The sequence below is a fragment of the Salmo trutta genome, chromosome 8 (genome assembly GCF_901001165.1).
Source record: "Salmo trutta chromosome 8, fSalTru1.1, whole genome shotgun sequence".
Taxonomy (NCBI): Eukaryota; Metazoa; Chordata; class Actinopteri; order Salmoniformes; family Salmonidae; genus Salmo; species Salmo trutta.
Genome location: NC_042964.1, coordinates 38,934,406 through 38,957,058, shown reverse-complemented (window position 1 = coordinate 38,957,058; position 22,653 = coordinate 38,934,406). Strand labels below are relative to the sequence as shown.

Below are 22,653 nucleotides of genomic sequence, written 5' to 3'. Positions count from 1 at the left end.
TATTACGTCTTTATGCATTTCAAACATCTAGATTCTATTCCGAAACAGTCACAACAATTTAGTCAAGCAATGTATGCATTTATGTGTTTGTCACTTGTTGTTGAACACACAGTATGGCAGACATTAATGAACCGCACCATTAATGAACCGCTCCATTCAATTAGAAATCAAACTAGGAGTGCTGTAGAGAAGTCACAAACAAACAAATGAAACTATTTCACCAGCGTCAGGGGTCAATAACCTTTTACAGAACAGTTAGCTAGTCTAGGTGTCTGAGTCACAGGTGGTAATCTGTTGACAGCAGTGCAATCTCTTGTTATCTATCTCTCCCAGTTAGAAACTCTGTCTCGCTCACCTTGTTAGTGTCACACTTTATGTCCCATCAGTTCTATTAATGTCACACCTAACGAGGTTAAGGCATTGGGGAGAGTGTCACACTCCCACAGTTCACCCGCTGCGTGTGTTGATTTCATGGCCTATTAGGCCTGTGATTGTGGCAGCGCTGTCTGCAAACCAAGTCTGCCCCAACAAGAGTAACTACTCAAATAAAGAGCACAGTATGCTGCCTGACTGATACACAGAGGGATACCAGTAGATTATTTTCACTTTGTGTACAGTTTTTGTTTGCAGAAATTATTTCATCATTTTATTACAGTCCTGGAGGACATTTAAGTACAGCCGTCAGAAAACAAGAATAGTCTGTCTATCCCAGCAGGGGAGAAGTGGAGGCAGTCTCCATCCTAATGATCCTCCTTCATGTTGGTGACTGTGGACCCACAGATACACAGGGGTTCTCTGGGTGTGGACCAGGAATCAAACACCCACGAGGAGCACAGGATGCTTCCCACACTGGCGAGTCTGCATAGGAACAAGCAGGAGAGGTAAACGAACAACACACCCACGCTTCAATAGGAATCATGTAATAGTAGATCACATTTATGGGCTCTAATCACCTCATAACCTTAATGGTTTACCTTTTACACTTCATGCACAAGTGATAGGTAGCGCTTACTGTGGCCTTTTGGTATTTGAAGGAAAATACTTCTTTAATGGTGCATAAAGTTTAACAGCATCGTATGTTTTTATGAGACTGTTCAGATCAGACGAATGGAAATAAAAACATATTCCAGCTGTATGTTCCTTCATAGTCACAAGATGGCAGCAGAGTACTGTATTAATCCAATAGGGGGTAAGTCATTTTGGGAGCATTTATGAAAATGCAAGTTTTGGATATTAACTCTACATACATTTAATAAATATTTTGCCCAAAAACATCCAGTGTCTATTTGGTTATTACAAAGTTTGTTTAAAGTACTATGAGAAAACAAAAGTAGGCCTTCCTTTGTATTTTGAATTTGTATTTATTAGGGATCCACATTAGCTGCTGCCAAAGCAGGAGCTACTCTTCCTGGGGTCCAAACACACCAAAGCACCCACATTACATATAAAACAGATAAAACAGTGAACTATGTTTGTACTGAATGAGCTAAAGATCAAACAGTACATCATATAACATCACTACATCACCACATATCCACAACACAAAATGTTCAATACCACCATACAACATCACAATGTGTGCGTATGCATGTGTCTGTACCTTTGTGTGTGTCTCTTCACAGTCCCCGTTGTTCCATAAGGTGTATTTTTACGCTTTTTAAATCTGATTATACTGCTTGCATCAGTTACCTGATGTGGAATAGAGTTCCATGTAGTCATGGCTCTATGTAGTACTGTGCGCCTCCCATAGTCTGTTCTGGACTTGGGGACTGTCTGTCTGTCTGGTGGCATGTCTTGTGGGGTATGCATGAGTGTCCGAGCTGTCTGCTAGTATTTTAAACAGACAGCTTGGTGCATTCAGCTTGTTTGTCAACTCCTCTTACAAAAACAAGTAATGATGAAGTCAATCTCTCTTCCACTTTGAGCCACGAGAGATTGACATGCATGTCATTAATGTTAGCTCTCCATGTACCTTTAAGGGCCAGCCGTGCTGCCCTGTTCTGAGCCAACTGCAATTTTCAAGTCCCTCTTTGTGGCACCTGACTACACTATTGAACAGTAGTCTAGGTGCGATAAAACTAGGGTCTATAGGACCTGCCTTGTTAAGGCAGAGCAGCACTTTGTTAAGTGTTGCAGTCATTTCAGTCGCTGTAGTAGCTGACGTGTATAGTGTTGAGTCATCCGCATACGTAAGCACACTGGACTTACTCAAAGCCAGTTCCATATCATTAGTAAAGATTGAAAAAAACAAAGGGCCTAAAAAGTTACCCTGGGGAATTCCTGATTCTACCTGGATTGTTTGAGATGCTTCCATTAAAGAACACCCTCTGTGTTCTGTTAGACAACTCTTTATCCCCATTATAGCAGGGGGTGTAAAGCCATAACACATACATTTTTCCAGCAGCAGACTATGATCAATAATGTCAAAAGCTGCACTGAAGTCTAACAAGACAGCCCCCACTATCATGACACAAGGCGAGACCCAGATGCAGAGACAGGAAGCAGATGGTTGGAGTCTTACAATATTTATTAATCCAATAGGAAAAGGCAAGAGAATGGTCGTGAACAGGCAAAAGGGTCAAAACCAGTTCAGAGTCCAAAAGGTACCGAAGGGCAGGCAGAATGATCAGGCAGGCAGGAAAGTAGTCCAGAGTCATGCATGGGTCAAAACCGGGAGGACTATCAAAAGGAGTACAAGAAAAACACGCTGGTTGACTTGACTAACATACAAGACAAACTGGCACAGAGAGACAGGAAACACAGGGATAAATACACTGGGGAAAATAAGCGACACCTGGAGGGGGTGGAGACAATCACAGGAACAGGTCAAACAGATCAGCGTGACACCCACAATCATTTTATCATAAATTTCTCTCAGCCAATAATCAGTCATTTGTGTAAGTACTGTGCTTGTTGAGTGTCCTTCCCTATAAGCGTGCTGAAAGTATGTTGTCAATTTGTTTACTGTCAAATAGCATTGTATCAAACACAATTTTTTCCAGAAGTTTACCAAGGGTTGGTAACAGTCTGATTGGTCGGCTATTTGAGCCAGTGAAGGGGGCTTTACTATTCTTAGATAGCAGAATGACTTTAGCTTCCCTCCAGGCCTGAGGGCACACTCTCTCTAGTAGGCTTAAATTGAAGATGTGGCAATATCGTCCACTATTATCCTCAGTGATTTTCCATCCATATTGTCAGACCCCGGTGGCTTGTCATTGTTGATAGACAACAATAAAACATTTCACGTCTTCCACACTGACTTAATGGAATTCAAAAGTACAATTCTTGTCTTTCATAATTTGGCCAGATATACTTGGATGTGTTTGCTTATCTTGCTAATGAAAAAGTCATTAAAGTAGTTGGCAATATCAGCAGGTTTTGTGATGAATGAGCCATCTGATTCAATGAACGATGGAGCCGAGTTGGTTTTTTTCCCCAAAATATAATTTAAGGTGCTCCAAAGCTTTTTACTATCATTCTTTATATCATTTATCTTTGTTTCATAGTATAGTTTGTTTTTATTTTTATTTTGTTTAGTCACATGATTTCTTAATTTGCAGTACGTTTGCCAATCAGTTGGGCTGACAGACTTAATTGCCATTCCTTTTGCCTCATTCGTCTCAACCACACATTTTTTCAATTCCTCATCAATCCAAGGAGATTTAACAGTTTTTACAGTCATTTTCTTAATGGGTGCATGTTTATTAGTAACTGGAATAAGCAATTTCATAAATGTGTCAAGTGCAGCGTCTGTTTACTCCTCATTACACACCACATCCTCAACATATGAATCACTACAAAACGTATTGTTTGACCTCTTATACACTATATTAGGTCCAGCCTTTGGAACTTTGGTTTTCCTAGATATGGCTAGTATATTGTGATCACTACATCCTATGGATTTGGATACTGCTTTAAAGCAAATTTCTGCAGCATTAGTAAAGATGTGATCAATACATGTGGATGATTTCATTCCTGTGCTGTTTGTAAATACACTGGTAGGTTGACTGATAACCTGAACCAGGCTGCAGGCACTGGTTACAGTTTCAAGCTTTTTCTTGAGTGGGCAGCTTGATGAGAGCCAGTCAATATTTAAATCACCCAGAAAATGTACTTCTCTGTTGATATCACATACATTATCAAGCATGTCACACATATTATCCAGATACTGACTGTTAGCAGTTGGTAGTGTATAGCAGCTTCCCACAAGAATGGACTTTAGGTGAGGCAGATGAACCTGTAGCCATATTACTTCCACAGTATTTAACATTAGATCGTCTCTAAGCTTTACAGGAATGTGGTTCTGAATATAGACCACAACACCGTCCCCGTTGGCATTTCTGTCTTTTCGGTAGATGTTATAACCATGTATTGCTACCACTGTATCATCAAAAGTATTATCTAAGTGAGTTTCAGAGATAGTCAGAATATGAATTATATCTGTTACAAGCAAGTTATTGACTTCATGGACCTTGTTTCTCAGGATGCATATGTTAATATGGGCTATTTTTAGCACTTTTCTGGGTTGCTTGATTGTTTTTATTGCTTTACTGCAAAGCTTATCAGAAGTAGACTTGCTCATGTTATTTATAAATAATAATATAAATATTGAAGCTGATAGTGCAGGGTGAGCTGCACAAAGGTCTTCCTACTAGGGCACACCGCCTCAGTGCTAACAGTGTAACTCTGGTTCATAGGCTCATGATCACTGCATACAATAGCTGTAGGATCAACAGAGGTATTCAGGGCAGTTAGGGGGACATAAATTAAGTTACTTACATTGTATCTGCCAACGCCCCTGGGATAATGTACATTTGATGCAGCATTATGACGACTCATTGTCACAATGGTAGGGATTAACTGAGCCGGTCTTGGGTCATTGATAAGTCATTGTTTCAACGCAGCCTTGAAATCCGTGGACAGAGTCCAGGAGCCAAGATGATTTGGATGGACTTCGTCATTCCTGCAGAGTATCTTCTGTTTCCAGAAGGTGTCAAAGTTATCAATAAAAGGGACTCCAGCAGAGCTACAGTAGTCTTTTAGCCAGATGTGTAATACCAGTAGCCTGCTGAATCTTTCACACCCACGGCCAAACAATGGTACTGGACTTGAAATTATTGGCCGTTTTTTGGAGTCTTTTAATGCTAAAATCAGTTCTTTACAATCCATTTTCAGATGTTCCGAGCTAACCCTCCTGATGTTGTTTGATCCCACATGGACTGCGACAGTGTTAGCTCCCGGCATCTGTCGTAGAACAGTCGGAAGCAGCCTTGTGAAGTCCTGTACTCGTACTCCTGGGTAGCACAAGGTTTTTGCCTTGGGGACCGAGATGTTTCTCACCATAGAGCTGTCTATGATGACAGCTTGTGATGTTGAATGGGCCGTTCTCTCAGGCAGCCTCACGGTCTGGTGAAGGTGGGAGCTCCGAGGATCTGAACCCGAGATAGAAGCCACCAGAGAGCGAGACAGAACAGAGGGCGAAGACACATGTACCTCCGGATTCGATCTTGAATGGGAAGCCCCCAAGGGAGAGGGCACCGGAACCTCTGGATCCAGGGTGGCAAAGCTGTTTCTGGTCTGTGTCAGGTCCAGGCCACCCCTCCTTCAAAGCCTCTCTGTGTGGCCATCCTGCCCTCTTCCTTATAATGATGAAGGAGAGTTTCTGAAGTTTGGCTTTAGAGTTGGGCATAGGATTTCAATCAACCATACGATGGTTAAGTCAATGATCAGGGAACAATTTTATTTGAAACTTCTGCCGTGGCTCGATTCAAACCTTGGGCTAGATTCTATCAGATCTGCGCTAGCCGACATCCACATAGCGGTAATTTTGACGGTGCCGGAGGTGGAACCGCGTTAGAGATCCACAAGTGGCTCCTTGTGTTACTTTATCGCGGACACTGCCATTGGATGCAATGAAACCACACCCAACTTTATATCCGACAAATCCCATGCAGCCGCGTTAGAAGTTCATGCAGCCGCGTTACAAGTTCAAACATGTCAATGCGTGATGTTCTATTGTCTACACCTCGATTAGTCTGGTATAGGTGTTCCCATAGACACGTATAGGGGAAACACTTGACTTCGTGTAATTATTTCTAGCATCGATAGAGCCTACACTTTCTAGCACCGTTTTGAACTGCTAATGCAGTTGGGATAATAAGGAAGGGACTGGTTGGTGATGCACAAGAGCACCCGCTCATCGATTTGTCATCTCCTACCGCAGTTACACCGCCAAACATCCTCTATGTGGATGTCAGCCAGTGCAGGTTAATGCTCGATCTGATTGAATCGAGGCCTACGTTATTGTTCCGTGGCTTTAGGTGTTGTGGAAGGTGAAGAGGGGGAGAGCTCTCTGGAATGACTCCCACCTTGTCCACCAGAGGTCATGAGTTCACTACTTTCTCAACTTGTCTCCTGTAATGGCAGTGGCAGCTAGTGTGTAACTGTCTTATATTGAAGTTGTATGTACTATGCAGCCCTGGAATATGGTTTCTGTTACGTAATTCTGCAGCGGTGCCTTTCCATCTGAAATACACAGATATGTGGAGGAATCTGTGGCTGTGGGTTCAATCCTTAGCTTGTGTGTATTTCTTCACATTCAGAGTGTGAAAGAGTCAGTGGCTCTGTGTTAAGGTTCTCTCCTCTGAAGCGCAGGGTTGCAGGTTTGATCCCTGGCTCATCACCTGGTTGTGTTGACGCTCTGGGATAGTTGGAAGGCTGTCATAATTCATGAGGATGAATACCTGGGGTCCCCTCTCCAGCGAAGTGCAGTGGTTATGGAGAAAAAAGTTACCTATTGTCTGGAAACGCAGGGGGGAACCCCAGGAATTTCCCCCCTCTGCTTATCATGCCTTTACAGCCAACACCACTTTGTGTGGCAGCAGCTCCCAAAGTGGCTCTGACTCACTGACCAGCAGAGTCCTCAGTAGGCAACCATGCCCAGGAGCTGGCACCTAGGTTCAAACCTACAACCCTGTGCTTAGGGGGAAAGATCCTTACTCTGTGGCATTGATAGGTGCAGAAATGTAATCAAAAGCACAGGTGGTGAGACTTGAACCCCAAACCCTTAGCTTCAAAGTAGATATTTATCCCCAGAGCCACTGACTCATCACACTTTTGCCGCTTCTCTTTGTATATTTGACATTGAGAGATGCAGAATTTTAGACAGAAGTGCCAGATATAAGATTTGAACCTATGACCCCTAGGTTGCAAGACAAGGACTCAACCCCAGAGCCACTGACATTGTGAGTTGGGGAGATGAACCTACCAGTAGTAGATCCCTTGTAGACCTTACTGTGGTCTTCTGGGCTCTGCCAGTGACAGCCTTTGGCTCCCATGATGTAGATGCACTCGTGTCTGTTGCAATGTCCATAGACATTAGTGTCAATCATTTATATAATGATAATTAGAGCAGCATATTGGCCACTTTTAAAGTGTCACCTCCCTTTACAGTCAGTGGGACTGGGATGTCTCTGTCTGTTTGCAGCACCAACCTCAATCTGTTTGGAGTGTCTGCGTACCGCCTGTCGACAAACCTCAGCCGTAATATGAGCACTTTGATAGATTAGATGAGTTTCCTGTATCTCTGCTAGGAGGTGGGGGGCAACAGCTTCCTCTCTGGGTGATTAATCTTCATTAGGCTCATCAAACAATCCTCTCCCCATCTCCTGTACTCTCTCTATTACACTTTCCCATCTCCTGTACTCTCTCTATTACACTTTCCCATCTCCTGTTCTCTCTCACACTTTCCCATCTCCTGTACTCTCTCACACTTTCCCATCTCCTGTTCTCTCACACTTTCCCATCTCCTGTACTCTCTCTCTCACACTTTCCCATCTCCTGTTCTCTCTCACACTTTCCCATCTCCTGTTCTCTCTCACACTTTCCCATCTCCTGTACTCTCTCACACTTTCCCATCTCCTGTACTCTCTCTATTACACTTTCCCATCTCCTGTTCTCTCTCACACTTTCCCATCTCCTGTTCTCTCTCACACTTTCCCATCTCCTGTACTCTCTCTCTCACACTTTCCCATCTCCTGTTCTCTCTCACACTTTCCCATCTCCTGTACTCTCTCACACTTTCCCATCTCCTGTTCTCTCTCTCTCACACTTTCCCATCTCCTGTTCTCTCTCACACTTTCCCATCTCCTGTACTCTCTCACACTTTCCCATCTCCTGTACTCTCTCACACTTTCCCATCTCCTGTTCTCTCACACTTTCCCATCTCCTGTTCTCTCTCACACTTTCCCATCTCCTGTTCTCTCTCACACTTTCCCATCTCCTGTACTCTCTCACACTTTCCCATCTCCTGTACTCTCTCTCTCACACTTTCCCATCTCCTGTTCTCTCTCACACTTTCCCATCTCCTGTTCTCTCTCACACTTTCCCATCTCCTGTACTCTCTCACACTTTCCCATCTCCTGTTCTCTCACACTTTCCCATCTCCTGTACTCTCTCACACTTTCCCATCTCCTGTTCTCTCTCACACTTTCCCATCTCCTGTACTCTCTCTATTACACTTTCCCATCTCCTGTACTCTCTCTATTACACTTTCCCATCTCCTGTACTCTCTCTATTACACTTTCCCATCTCCTGTACTCTCTCTATTACACTTTCCCATCTCCTGTACTCTCTCACACTTTCCCATCTCCTGTACTCTCTCACACTTTCCCATCTCCTGTACTCTCTCACACTTTCCCATCTCCTGTTCTCTCACACTTTCCCATCTCCTGTTCTCTCACACTTTCCCATCTCCTGTTCTCTCTCACACTTTCCCATCTCCTGTTCTCTCACACTTTCCCATCTCCTGTACTCTCTCTATTACACTTTCCCATCTCCTGTACTCTCTCTATTACACTTTCCCATCTCCTGTACTCTCTCTATTACACTTACACTTTCCCATCTCCTGTACTCTCTCTATTACACTTTCCCATCTCCTGTACTCTCTCACACTTTCCCATCTCCTGTACTCTCTCTCTCACACTTTCCCATCTCCTGTTCTCTCACACTTTCCCATCTCCTGTTCTCTCTCACACTTTCCCATCTCCTGTACTCTCTCACACTTTCCCATCTCCTGTACTCTCTCACACTTTCCCATCTCCTGTACTCTCTCACATTTTCCCATCTCCTGTACTCTCTCACACTTTCCCATCTCCTGTTCTCTCTCACACTTTCCCATCTCCTGTTCTCTCTCACACTTTCCCATCTCCTGTACTCTCTCACACTTTCAAATCTCCTGTACTCTCTCACACTTTCCCATCTCCTGTACTCTCTCACATTTTCCCATCTCCTGTACTCTCTCACACTTTCCCATCTCCTGTACTCTCTCACACTTTCCCATCTCCTGTACTCTCTCACATTTTCCCATCTTCTGTACTCTCTCACACTTTCCCATCTCCTGTACTCTCTCACACTTTCCCATCTCCTGTACTCTCTCACACTTTCAAATCTCCTGTTCTCTCTCACACTTTCCCATCTCCTGTACTCTCTCACACTTTCAAATCTCCTGTACTCTCTCACACTTTCCCATCTCCTGTTCTCTCTCACACTTTCCCATCTCCTGTACTCTCTCACACTTTCAAATCTCCTGTTCTCTCTCACACTTTCCCATCTCCTGTACTCTCTCTATTACACTTTCCCATCTCCTGTTCTCTCTCACACTTTCCCATCTCCTGTACTCTCTCACACTTTCCCATCTTCTGTACTCTCTCACACTTTCCCATCTCCTGTACTCTCTCACATTTTCCCATCTCCTGTACTCTCTCTATCACACTTTCCCATCTCCTGTACTCACCCGCTCTCTCACACTTTCCCATCTCCTGTTCTCACCCGCTCTCTCACACTTTCCCATCTCCTGTTCTCACCCGCTCTCTCACACTTTCCCATCTCCTGTTCTCACTCGCTCTCTCACACTTTCCCATCTCCTGTTCTCACCCGCTCTCTCACACTTTCCCATCTCCTGTTCTCACCCGCTCTCTCACACTTTCCCATCTCCTGTTCTCACCCGCTCTCTCACACTTTCCCATCTCCTGTTCTCACCCACTCTCTCACACTTTCCCATCTCCTGTTCTCACCCGCTCTCTCACACTTTCCCATCTCCTGTTCTCACCCGCTCTCTCACACTTTCCCATCTCCTGTTCTCACCCACTCTCTCACACTTTCCCATCTCCTGTTCTCACCCGCTCTCTCACACTTTCCCATCTCCTGTTCTCACCCACTCTCCCACACTTTCCCATCTCCTGTTCTCACTTTCCCACAATGGTGGAAAAAGTACCCAACTATCATACTTGAGTAAAAGTAAAGATACCTTAATAGAAAATGACTCAAGTAAAAGTAAAAGTCACCCAGTAAAATTCTACTTGAATAAAAGTATAAAAGTATTTTGTTTAAAATATACTTCAGTATCAAAAGTAAAAGTATAAATCATTTCAAATTCCATATATTAAGCAAACCAGATGACACCATTTTCTTGTTTTTATTTTATTTGCAGAAAGCAATGGGCACACTCCAACATTCAGACACAATTTACAAAGGAAGCATTAGTGTGTTTAGTGAGTCTGCCAGATCAGAGGCAGTATAGATGACCAGGGATGTTCTCTGTTTAGTGAGTCTGCCAGATCAGAGGCAGTATGGATGACCAGGGATGTTCTTTGTTTAGTGAGTCTGCCAGATCAGAGGCAGTAGGGATGACCAGGGATGTTCTCTGTTTAGTGAGTCTGCCAGATCAGAGGCAGTAGGGATGACCAGGGATGTTCTCTGTTTAGTGAGTCTGCCAGATCAGAGGCAGTAGGGATGACCAGGGATGTTCTCTGTTTAGTGAGTCTGCCAGATCAGAGGCAGTAGGGATGACCAGGGATGTTCTCTGTTTAGTGAGTCTGCCAGATCAGAGGCAGTAGGGATGACCAAGGATGTTCTCTGTTTAGTGAGTCTGCCAGATCAGAGGCAGTAGGGATGACCAAGGATGTTCTCTGTTTAGTGAGTCTGCCAGATCAGAGGCAGTAGGGATGACCAGGGATGTTCTCTGTTTAGTGAGTCCGCCAGATCAGAGGCAGTAGGGATGACCAGGGATGTTCGGTTGATAAGTGCGTGAATTGGACAACTTTTCTGTCCTGCTAAGTGTTCAAAATGTAACGAGTACTTATGGGTGACAAGGAAAATGTATGGAGTAAAAAGTACAACATTTTCTTAAGGAATGTAGTAAAGTAAAAGTAGTCAAACATAAATACCCCAAAAAACTACTTAAGTAGTACTTTAAAGTGTTTTTACTTAAGTACTTGACACCACTGCTTTCCTATCTCCTGTACTCACTCCCTCACTTTCCCGTCTCCTGTACTCACTTTCCCTCACTGTCCCGTCTCCTGTACTCACTCTCCCTCACTTTAATATCTCCTGCACTTACTCTCCCTCACTTTCCTATTGCCTGTTCTCTCTTACTTTCCCATCTCCTAAGGGGTATACTACAACGCAGGGGCGCAACTTTGGTTTTAGACACACCTACTCATTCAAAGGGTTATCTTTATTTTTACTATCTTCTACATTGTAGAATAATAGTGAAGAAATCACAACTATGAAATAACACATATGGAATCATGTAGTAATCAAAAAAGTGTTAAACAAATCAAAATATATTTTATATTTGAGATTCTTCAAAGTAGCCACCCTTAGCCTTGTAAAATAGTAAAAATAAAGAAAAACCCTTGAATGAGTAGGTGTGTCCAAACTTTGACTGGTACTATATATATATATATATATATATATATATATATATATATATATATATATATATATATATATATATATATATATAATGTGTTTTGCTAGAATGGTGCCCCACCTGCCCTGAATGACGGGTCGCCACTGTAATGTAAGCCAACTTTTGGCCAGCTCTTTCTCTAACGGGACATCAACTGGCGAAAGCTTGCCAAGTTAATTTACTTCTGAAACGTGACAAAACAAAGGCTATAAAACATGTCCATACAAACAACTGCTGTTAGATAGATAGCGATATGAGGTGGCTATTATTACTAACAGATAACTAGAAGCTAGAGCTGACCTGGCTGTGGAAGCTACTCACTAGTGTAGCTTATTCATTCACCTCAGTTGAGAGGGGAGGAAACATTAGCTAACATTACATGTCAGTTACAATTCTAGATCAGCACAGCGAATAAACACTAGTTTAGTTTTTTTCTTCTGTGAAGTTAAACATCAGTTACCTTGCCAGCTATAGCAGTCACCTCAAGAGGAGCTAGTTTCTGTTTTTTTTACAACTCGGTGAAAGACCGTAACGCGTACGCTGAACTATGCTCAACTATCCCATGCTGGCCCAGCCAGCCTTCCAGAAGCTTTGCCTTCCAGAAGCTTTGCCTTCACACAGCCTGCCAGCCCACTCTGTGGTGTCCGCATGGTCCTAAATCAAGTCGAATAAACACTCCTAACAGCCTACCCAACCGCCCAGAGGCATCTGCATGGTCCCAAACCACACCTTTAAGTTGTTTTGTGTCACATTCCAGTGATAAAACTGGGGGGTACAAAAATGCATTTTCAGAATGTGTGTCCCCAGTGAAAGTTGCGAACCTGCTACAACGCAAGATCAAGGAGTTAGACAGCTAACATGCTGGAATTTTCTCTTGTTGTTTGTTTTTAGAATAGATAAGCTTGAAATGGGCTGCCATTTTGGATGGCTGCCATTTTACGGACTCCTAACCAATCCCTGTATATTTTGGTATTTTTGGTATTTTATTAGGATCCCCATTAGCTGTTACAAAGCAGCAGCTACTCTTCCTGGGGTCCACACAAAACATGAAACATAATACAGAACATCATTATACAAGAATAGCTCAAGGACAAAACTACATACAGTACATTTTTAAAAAGGCACACGGCCTACATATCAATGCATACACACAAACTATCTAGGTCAAATAGGGGAGAGGCGTTGTGCCGCGAGGTGTTGCTTTATCTGTTTTTTGAAACCAGGTTTGCCGTTTATTTGAGCAATATGTGATGGAAGGAAGTTCCATATAATACTGTATGCTTTCTTGAATTTGTTCTGGATTTGGGGACTATGAAAAGACCCCTGGTAGCATGTCTGGTGGGATAAGTGTGTGTGTCAGAGCTGTGTGTAAGTTGACTATGCAAACAATCTGGGATTTTCAACACATTAATGTTTCTTATAAAAAGAAGAAGTGATGCAGTCAGTCTCTCCTCAACTCTTAGCCAAGAAAGACTGACATGCATAGTATGTATATCTATGCATGCCAGTATATAGCCTTGTTATTGTCATGTCATTTTCTTGTTACTTTTTGAACTTTTCTGAACTCTATTTCTTGAACTGCATTGTTGGTTAATTAAAGGCTTGTAAGTAAGCATTTCATGGTAAGGTCTACACCTGTTGTATTCTGCGCATGTGACAAATACAATTTGATTTGATTCGATTTAACATAGCTACACTGAACAAAAATATAAACGCAACATGTTGGTCCCATATTCCATGAGCTAAAATATAAGATACCAGATAGTTGCCATTAGCACAAAAAGCTTATTTCTTTCAATTTGTGCACAAATTTGTTTACATCCCTTTTAATGAGAATTTCTCTTTTGCCAAGATAATCCATCCACCTGACAGGTGTGGCATTTTAAGAAGCTGATTAAACGTAATGATCATTACACAGGTGCACCTTGTGCTGGCGACAATAAAAGGCCACTCTAAAATGTGCAGTTTTGTCAAACAACACAATGCCACAGATGTCTCAAGTTTTGAGGTAGCATGCAATTGCCATGCTGACTGCAATAGTGTCCACCAGAGCTGTTGCCAGATATTTGAATGTTAATTTCTCTACCATAAGCCACCTCCAACGTCGTTTTAGAGAATTTGGCAGTACGTCCAACCGGCCTCACAACCGCAGACCACGTGTAACCACGCCAGCTCAGGACCTCAACATCCGGCTTCTTCACCCAGTGGATCATCTGAGACCAGCCACCCAGAGAGCTGATGAAACTGTGGCTTTGCACAACCAAAGAATTTCTGCACAACCTGTCAGAATCCAGATGGCTGACAGCGTGTATGGCTTCGTGTGGGCGAGCGGTTTGCTGATGTCAACGTTGTGAAGAGTGCCCCATGGTGGTGATGGGGTAATGGTATGGGCAGGCATAAGCTACGGACAATGAACACAATTAAATTTTATCGGAGACAATTTATTCACCAGACATGTCACCCATTGAGCCTGTTTGGGATGCTCTGGATCAATGTGTACGACAGCGTGTTTCAGTTCCCACCAATATCCAGTAACTTCGCACAGCCATTGAAGAGGAGTGGGACAACATTCTACAATCAACAGCTTGATCAACTCTATGCAAAGAAGATGTTGCACTGAATGAGGCAAATGGTGGTCACACCAGATACAGACTGATTTTCTGATCCACACCCCTACTTTTTTTTATGGTCCATATTTGTATTCCAGTCATGTGAAATCCATATATTAGGCATAATGAATTTATTCCATCTGGCTGATTTCCTATGAACTGTAACTCAGTAAAATCTTTGAAATTGTTACATGTTGCGTTTATATTTTTGTTCAGTGTATATTTAGCCCCCCCTCACCATCAGCACCCCCACCCAAAACTTCCAGCGCCATGGGCTAACTCATTGATCCTGCTTTGTAGTATACCCCTGTGTTCTCAACCCCTCTCACTTTCCCATCTCCTGTTCTCTTTCTCTCCCTCTCTCTCTCTCTTCCTTTCCTCTGTAGAAGTGTCTGGAAAGTACACTTCCCAGTTACAGAAGGAAGTGTTTTTACTGTCCCCATAGGGAGTCTGGTAGAGGGAGAGTGTGGCAGTGTAGTTTTGAAAGTGTGTGCTGTGCCGGTATCCCTGTAGGGTGTCTAAACATTTGAATTATGGAGCAGTTCTGTGTAGCTGTGACGTAAACATCGCTGTGTCTGACAGTTTTCTCTCAGACTTTTCTATTGTATAAACATAGTGCAGTGTATTACTTGTATATCATTTGTTACTGTCAGTGCCCTACTATTTCATTACTATTAGTCTATGAAAACCCCTTGAAACAGTCTTGCTAGTGTCTACTACTATCTTGACAGTACCTTGCCTGAATACACATTTTTTTAAATAAGTGACCCTGATGGCATGTGTCATGAAGAAATGAGCATAGTCTGATGTTTGATTGATGTGGATTACCTGGTTAGACGTAGTACTTTTCCATGTTACTTAGACGTTATGTGTTGGAGGATCTTACCTGACATGTGGCTGTAGTCTCCAGGTGAGGTCAGAGGTCATAGTGAGTGTGCACCTACCTGACTGGCCCTTTTTGATAGCAGGTGATGCGATGGTAGAGTTGCTTTCGCAGTCCTGGTTGCGAAACTAAAATCCGGTGAAAACACCTTCCTAATATTGAGTTTCACCCGTCTCCCCCAATTTGTCGGGGAATGGACTCTGCAAAGTGTCGAAAGCGTTCCACAAGGATGCTTGCCAATGTTGACTCCAATGCTTCTTGATACACACATGAAACTGTTGAGCGTGAAAAACTGGATTCACCTGGTCAGTCTATGTCATGGAAAGAGCAGGTGTTCTTAATGTTTTGTATACTCAGTGTAGGTTTGGATATTTACCAGGTTGAGCGTGTGTAAATTGGGAAATAACAACCCCACAATTGTGTCCGTTCATGATAATGCCAACCTGACATGACAGAATTGGAGGAATTTTCTTTGCGTCCTTTTTTTCTGTCAGAGATAAAGCATTAAATGTGCTTTTTAAACATTTTCCCCACCTCCTTTGGCATTGGATTGTTGAACGGAAAATGGATAACCACATGAGAGAAAACAAACATGATCCTCTTTCTGAAATTCTAGGTAAGATTATGATAATAGTAATCTACCTACGGTTATGATCCACACGCTATATGAGTTTTATTGTATGTCCTCCCTAAAAACAAACTATATTTCATAATAGGCTTGGTTGAGTATTGCACTGATGAAAGAAAAAAATATCCCTTGACGCAAAAAAAAAGAAAAGAATGGTTGCAGTTGTTTGCCTCTAGCACCAGCCAGACCTTGTGAGATCCTTCTATAAAGTACACACATCATTCTGGAATTGGATACATTGTCATTGATCAAATTGATAGGGAATCTATGTTTAAAGGGTGTAGCTTTGACTCTTTCCTATTTCTCTACATATTAGGGGATGCAGTACTGACACGGTACAGAAGTGGAGTTGGACACAGACATAGTAGACAGACCATGCCCAGAACAGTGTACAGCACAGGCCAATCCCTGATGAGGGAACCCTCACATTGGCCAATAGCAGCCGTTTCCTAATCAGGGACAGCAGAAAGACCTGCCCTCTTTTGAAACCTTCGGGCCAATTAGGTAGTCAGGCAGAGACACATTAGAGGATGATGCAAGGCCGGTAGGCACAGAGCTCGATTTATGATCATTCAATTGTTGTGAGATTGATTACGTAAGATAACAGTTGTGTGTTCCTACAACTCACAAAATCCTGTCAGGTTATTTCTTGTTGAAATATATTTCATTATCATGGCCCCCAAGCACCACAGCCTAAAGTAGAATTTTGTTTTACAAATTTGATTGACAATTGAATTTTTTTTCCAAAAGGTGATGAACTGTCACATCATCTTGGGCTACACAGTAATATACATAGACACACCTTAATGTATATTTACCATGTTTAGTGAGGACACCATAGTGAGTTGTCACTTGGGGATGAAATCAACTGTACTATGTGTAAAACAAGGAACAAAACACCAGAGAGGAGAAGAGCGATCGAGAGAGAAAAGGAGAGGTAGAGACGTGAAACGTGGGGTTGTGTGAAACGTTACGACATCAGACAGCCACTGGAACACGACAACAACACACACACAGAGAGACGAGTATTAGGAAAAATGGTTTAATATCGGAGACAGAAGCAAATAACTGCATCACACAAGAACATACGTTTACAAAAATAATTCTGACTGCTTCAGCTACACAGTTAGTTCACAGAGGACAGAGAAACCAGAAAAATCTAAACAGTTAAAAACAAAAACCTCTAATTAGTTTATCTTTTTATTAAACTAATACATTAATCCACTGAAGGTGACTAAATATTTATATTCCTAATTGTCTTATCATGTAGACGTCACAATACAGAAGTTAAATGAAACTTACCGTTTTTTTTGTATAGACAAATGGCTATAACTATTTATAAGCCAAAAAGAAACCAACACTCACCTAACCCCTCTTTGCAAAAATAACAACACTGAAGTAAGGAAAAATAAGAAGTTAATTAATTAAAGAAACCAAGCCAAAGTTCTTCTAGAAAATCGTATATCAAAAGACAACTTTCTTGATGCCAGCTATAAATCATACTCGGGAACCAGTCAACAAAGGTCAGGCCACATCACGAGGCCAGACAGGTTTGTTTTCTAATCATTTTTTTTTGTTTCCTTTAATCTCCAGTATAAAAAGTTTCACTGGTACAAAATGCATAAGTACAATCATTTGTAGAAATAGGAAAGCCTGCATTTTTTGTACTTTTTCAATCCCATCCAATGACAGATTTCGAAGTGTTGTCAAACAAACATACATCACGCTTACAGAATCCACTGAAATGCACTGACTTTGGCTTCTCTCAAGACAATACTTAAAACTATTGAAATCCTTTAGAATCAAACAAAATGATATTAATCTACAGACAACAAGCTCTTTACGGCACAGAAAGAGAGAGAAAACAAACATTTCCCCCCAAAACTTGACATAATAAGCCAAAATGCAAAGAAACTACAAGTTGTTTTTTTCCTTTAAAATGTAATTGTTTGATAAATAGCACTTTAGATAATTAAGAAAGAAAGAGAACAGAGAACGGAACAGTGACAAGATTGAAAGATTACAACAAGCATCGGTGATGACAGCCCCTGAGATGTGAGGCACTCAACAGACACTCCTGTATAACGGTCTGTCTGCGGAGGACACTCTTGTGCTTTTTCAGAAACATCTAACAGACTGCAACTTCAATCAGACTACACTGTGCCAACCCACGCTGTGTGTGTGTGAGTGAGTGAGAGATTTGGGAATTGGGGGATGCTTAAGTTCTGTAAAAACACACACATGTCCACACATTACCATCTCCCAAAGTATAAGTAGTTGGCTAAGGGATGAACCGAAAACAAACATAAAAACCAAATCCTCTACGCCTGCAACACATTATGCTGCACCGTGAGTTGATGTAACTCTGTTGTCTGTTTATGTTACCTAATGTATTTAGAGTGCAAAGATGTTCCTCAGAGAGGATTCCTGAAGGGTCTTAGGACTAATACGTCTTATAAGGAGACTACGATCAGCGCGCGTTAATGAGAAAATGATCTACTAACACTGATATATGTGTAGTATGACATATTGGCAATCCTGATTACTTTTGTGCAGGTAGTTAGAGCTGTTTTATGGCATTACTCATGCTTACTGCTTTAGGAAATGTCAATTTGGTATGCTATGGACTCAACTGAAGTTTGGCATTGACTTGGTCATTTGACATGGAAAAGGCCCTGCCTCTTGGCTGAGACTGTTGTTTAGCTGTCTAAGAACTGAAGATAGCTACCCTTTCATCTCATTTTATTTCCCCTGTCTGCACTTTACGAACCCTCCTCCATTTGGCTCGGTATTTCAAATAAACCTTGTTATTCTGTAAAAAGACGATGAAACGGATAACAATAACTTATTTCTTTTCCCTTGGTTTTCAGTTTGAGAGCCACACTAAAGAAGAAGGTGGCCATTTTGCTTCTCTACTCTGTTTTGTGGGACAAAATGGTGACATGCTTACCCAGAGTTGGAGAAGCTGGAGGTACAGTACAATACAGTAGTACACTTAGACTTGGCTAACACCACCTACTTACATACAGATTTTAGATCCTATTAGACAAGTCTTTCGATACAACACTCCCTGGTTAAGGCGACTGGTGAGTTTTTGTATAAAATAGTGCTGCGTTTTGCAGACCGTAAACTAGGTTTCCAGGGAAGGGAATCGGGGCAGTTTTACAGAATACTGAGACTGACGGACAGACAGCATTGTGTCATGTAAACGGATTGACTATGAGAATCTTGACATAATACTTTGGCATCTCAACACTGTTTTGGCCAGTTACACTACATTACACAACATTTACAACAGGGCAAACATATTTTTGTAATAATGGTGTAATTACCAATACTGGTACATGTCCATAAGAAACTGTCAACGGAAGAAACAACAAAACCAAACAGCTGAAAATAATTCTGTACTATCAACGTTGTTTTGTCTGGATCTGGGGAGGGTTTGAGGCTTGTGTGGGAAAGTCTTGCCCTTCACTTACCTCATGAAAGCAACGCATTCATGTTGTTTGAGGTGACGCAAACATGACCAGCAAATAACGATGCCCCCATCCCAGTCTGTAGCAACTTCAACTAAAAACTTGTCCTTGATTTAGGTTATAATGAGAGAGATGAAGCTTAAAATAAGGCTTTACATTTGTCAAAGCGAAAGGATGAAGCGAGAGTGTTCGGCGAGAATGTGAGCGTGTTCATGTGAGTGTTCATGTGAGGGCCTGTGATAAGGCTTTGCAGAATTCTCTGTATAATGGCTCATGTGAGAACTGTGTGTGTGAGTGACGTATGTGAGTGACGTATGTGAGAGAGAGCGTGTGAACAGTAATGTAAAGGCTGGTGGGCAGGAACATGGAAACTGGACTGTAAAGGCTCTCACACTCAGGGGCTCTCATACACAACAACAAAGTAAAGTCAACTGTGAGGTCTGCATGAGTGTGTGTGTGTGTGTGTGTGTACACGTGCGAGTGTGTGTATATATATATATATGACACATGGGCACTTTTTACATCTTTACAAAAAAAAGCAAAACGAACAGTTTCAGGCAACAAGACCACAGAATAGCAAGTTAACAAACTCTTTTTTAAATCTATATTTTTACATATGAGGGATCCATACAAAACACTGAATAAAATACCCATGTTATCAAATCATTTTACAAGAAATACACTGACGCGCTATAGACAGGATGTACCTTCAGGATTTGGCACTAAACTCCACCGATCTTGTCTTTTTTTCTTTATAAGTAAAGAAAATCACATTATAATGAACAACAAAACACATCTAAATATTGTTTCCCACGATAGAAATAAAATTATATTAACATTGATGCTTCACAAGCCGACATGTTATATATTTATATATTCATATATATATTTTTTAGGAATTTTATATAGCTAATTACCCAACAAGAAATTTAGCAAATTGGGACTGCTTAAAAAAAAAAGACAAAAGGAACAATTATAATAGTATTCATATGAAAGGCTTTGTCTATTGTTCAAGTAAACAGATTTTTTTTTTGTCTTCTCTTTAAAAACATGAGACACTTAAGACCGTTAGACTTGTAATGAAACCAAAACTAAACTCACAAGAAGCACCAACGTTAACGCGGGTTACAGGTATTTTCTTCTTTTTTTTTTCGCTCTATAATTTAAACAGTAGAAAATATAGGTCATTTGTTCATCATGTGCATTTAAACCACGGATTGTCTATCTGTGAGTCAGTTCAGCAAAAGGTGACACGTAGGTAGCATTTCTCCCCCCAAACAGGGCAAGTCTTTTTTTGTTGACATTTTTGTAATACCTTAAACTACTCTAGAAAAAAGTGGTTCTATATATACTTTAATGAGAAACAGAGCCACTTAAAATGGCCTTATCAAAAAACTTTACACTGCCTGAAAAATGTAAAAACAATTACAGAGCTCTGAGAGAGTCTAATATTGATCAGACAGTTTTTATTCAGAACTGTTTGGAAGTAGTCTATTTTTCATGGACACCAACAGTGTCCGCTTCTGGCCTCATATTGCTAGTGGAGCCAGAAACAAGACAGCATGCCAATCCCTGTGCTGAACTTTCAAGTTTACTTTAACTGAAAAAAAGGAACAAAAAACGAAACCCAACATAAAATAAGGAAACTAAACATAACTAAATAAATCTAATGGAAATCATTTTGCCACAGGGTTTTTCTGTTTTTAAAAAGAAACGTTTTGTTTTTGTCTGTAAGAGTTCCGTCTTTTTGTATGAATGATGCTATACTTTTTCACATTGATTCGCTCCCCCCTTTCTCCCTCCCTCCCTCCCGCCCTCCTTCATCCACAATGTACCCCATCCACCCCACCTCCCCAAAATAGAACAACATGAGGTCACATGCAAAAAAAGTCCAAAAAGGTCAAGCTAAGTTCAAAAGGTCAGTAGGCGGAGACCAGGTTATGATCAGGTGAGCTCAGAAAAGACATCAGAAAACAATGACGGGACGATGAGACTTTTTTGTATTTTTTGTTTTTGGACGCCACGCCACAGAGACATGCTAGGCAAACGATGAGCTAACAGGCATGGAGATGGGTTCTATAGGAAGAAAACAGGGGAGAGGAGAGAGTTACACACAGAACAGAGAGCCAGGGCACCACATTACTACAGCATTAAAATCAGGGGAACAACAACAACAACAAACAACAAAACAACAATGCAAACCACCAGGTCATAATGGCAACACCACTCACTACACAATTGGCAATTTTTTATCTCTCGTTATTTCATTTTTTTGTACAAAAATGATATACAATTTGGATTAATACTAACAGACACACACATTTACAGTACAAACACACTATCACACACTCACACACAGAGCACCCAAAGTTATATCCATCAGTACCACATGCTCCTACAGAGCAAGGAGGATGGATTGTCATTTGGGAGAAACTGTTTAAAAGTTTTTGTACAGTACAAACGAACGAAACATAACGAAACAAACACGTGAACAAAAAAACGAAACGCAAGGAAAGGTTGAAATTTGACAGGTGAAGTACCGATACTGATGGAGAGAGAGAGAGAGAGAGAGAGAGAGAGCGCTGATCACAGATGGACAGATGTGATGCACAGACAGAGAGAGGTGTGTGTGAAAGTGAAGGGAGCAGAGGTAGAGCGAGGTGTGAACCTGGCTCTGTTCTAGAGAATTCTACAGTTCCGAATTTCAGAAGACTACTCAACAAGGTTCTATTCTAATGGATTCTGTTCTTTATAGGAGTCCAATAACTTAACGATAGGCAATAAATAAAATCATTTTTTTCTGAGGCAGTAAAAATTTGGTATAAAAATAGAACTGCTTTTTTTACAAATAAAATGTACAGGCCTGTGGCTTTCGGTACTTTGAATTTCTTTCTTTATCTCTCAAGAAACATCAAGTATTTTCAGTTATCTTCCCACCCATACATTTTTTTTTTCTTATAGCCTTCATCGGATTCTGGATGTTACTTTGAAAATGTTCTACACAATATCCCTTTCAACAAAGACCAATGTGATCTGACCCAGAAAAATCATAGTTTGCTAACATTGTTTTAGTGTGAAATAAACATTCTCCACATTAAGAAATGAAAATGACTGGAGTCCTGATAGTAATGAAATAGAGGAGTGTATGGGATGCTGTCGTTGACTGACTAACAGGTGAGAGGCCACTAAGTTTCGTTTTTTAACCCTTTGTTCCATGGTGTGTCAGCAGGCATCAGGGGTCAGAGAAGCAGCGGTAGTTGGCCCGGAAACCAACACCAGGAGGTCAAGGGTCATGTGCATATCGG

The 22,653-nt window shown here is 41.4% G+C and overlaps 1 protein-coding gene across 26 annotated transcripts in view; it reads right to left on the bottom strand.

Annotated features, from left to right (window-relative positions):
• Positions 1-21,358: 21,358 nt before the first annotated feature.
• Positions 21,359-22,653, bottom strand: part of celf2 (cugbp, Elav-like family member 2) — a 61,275-nt gene continuing 59,980 nt past the window's right edge. For all 26 annotated transcript variants that reach the window (XM_029761233.1, XM_029761235.1, XM_029761231.1 and 23 more), the window contains one exon: positions 21,359-21,424. The gene's annotated coding sequence lies outside the window, so the exon portion shown is untranslated. The remainder of the gene's footprint in view (positions 21,425-22,653) is intronic.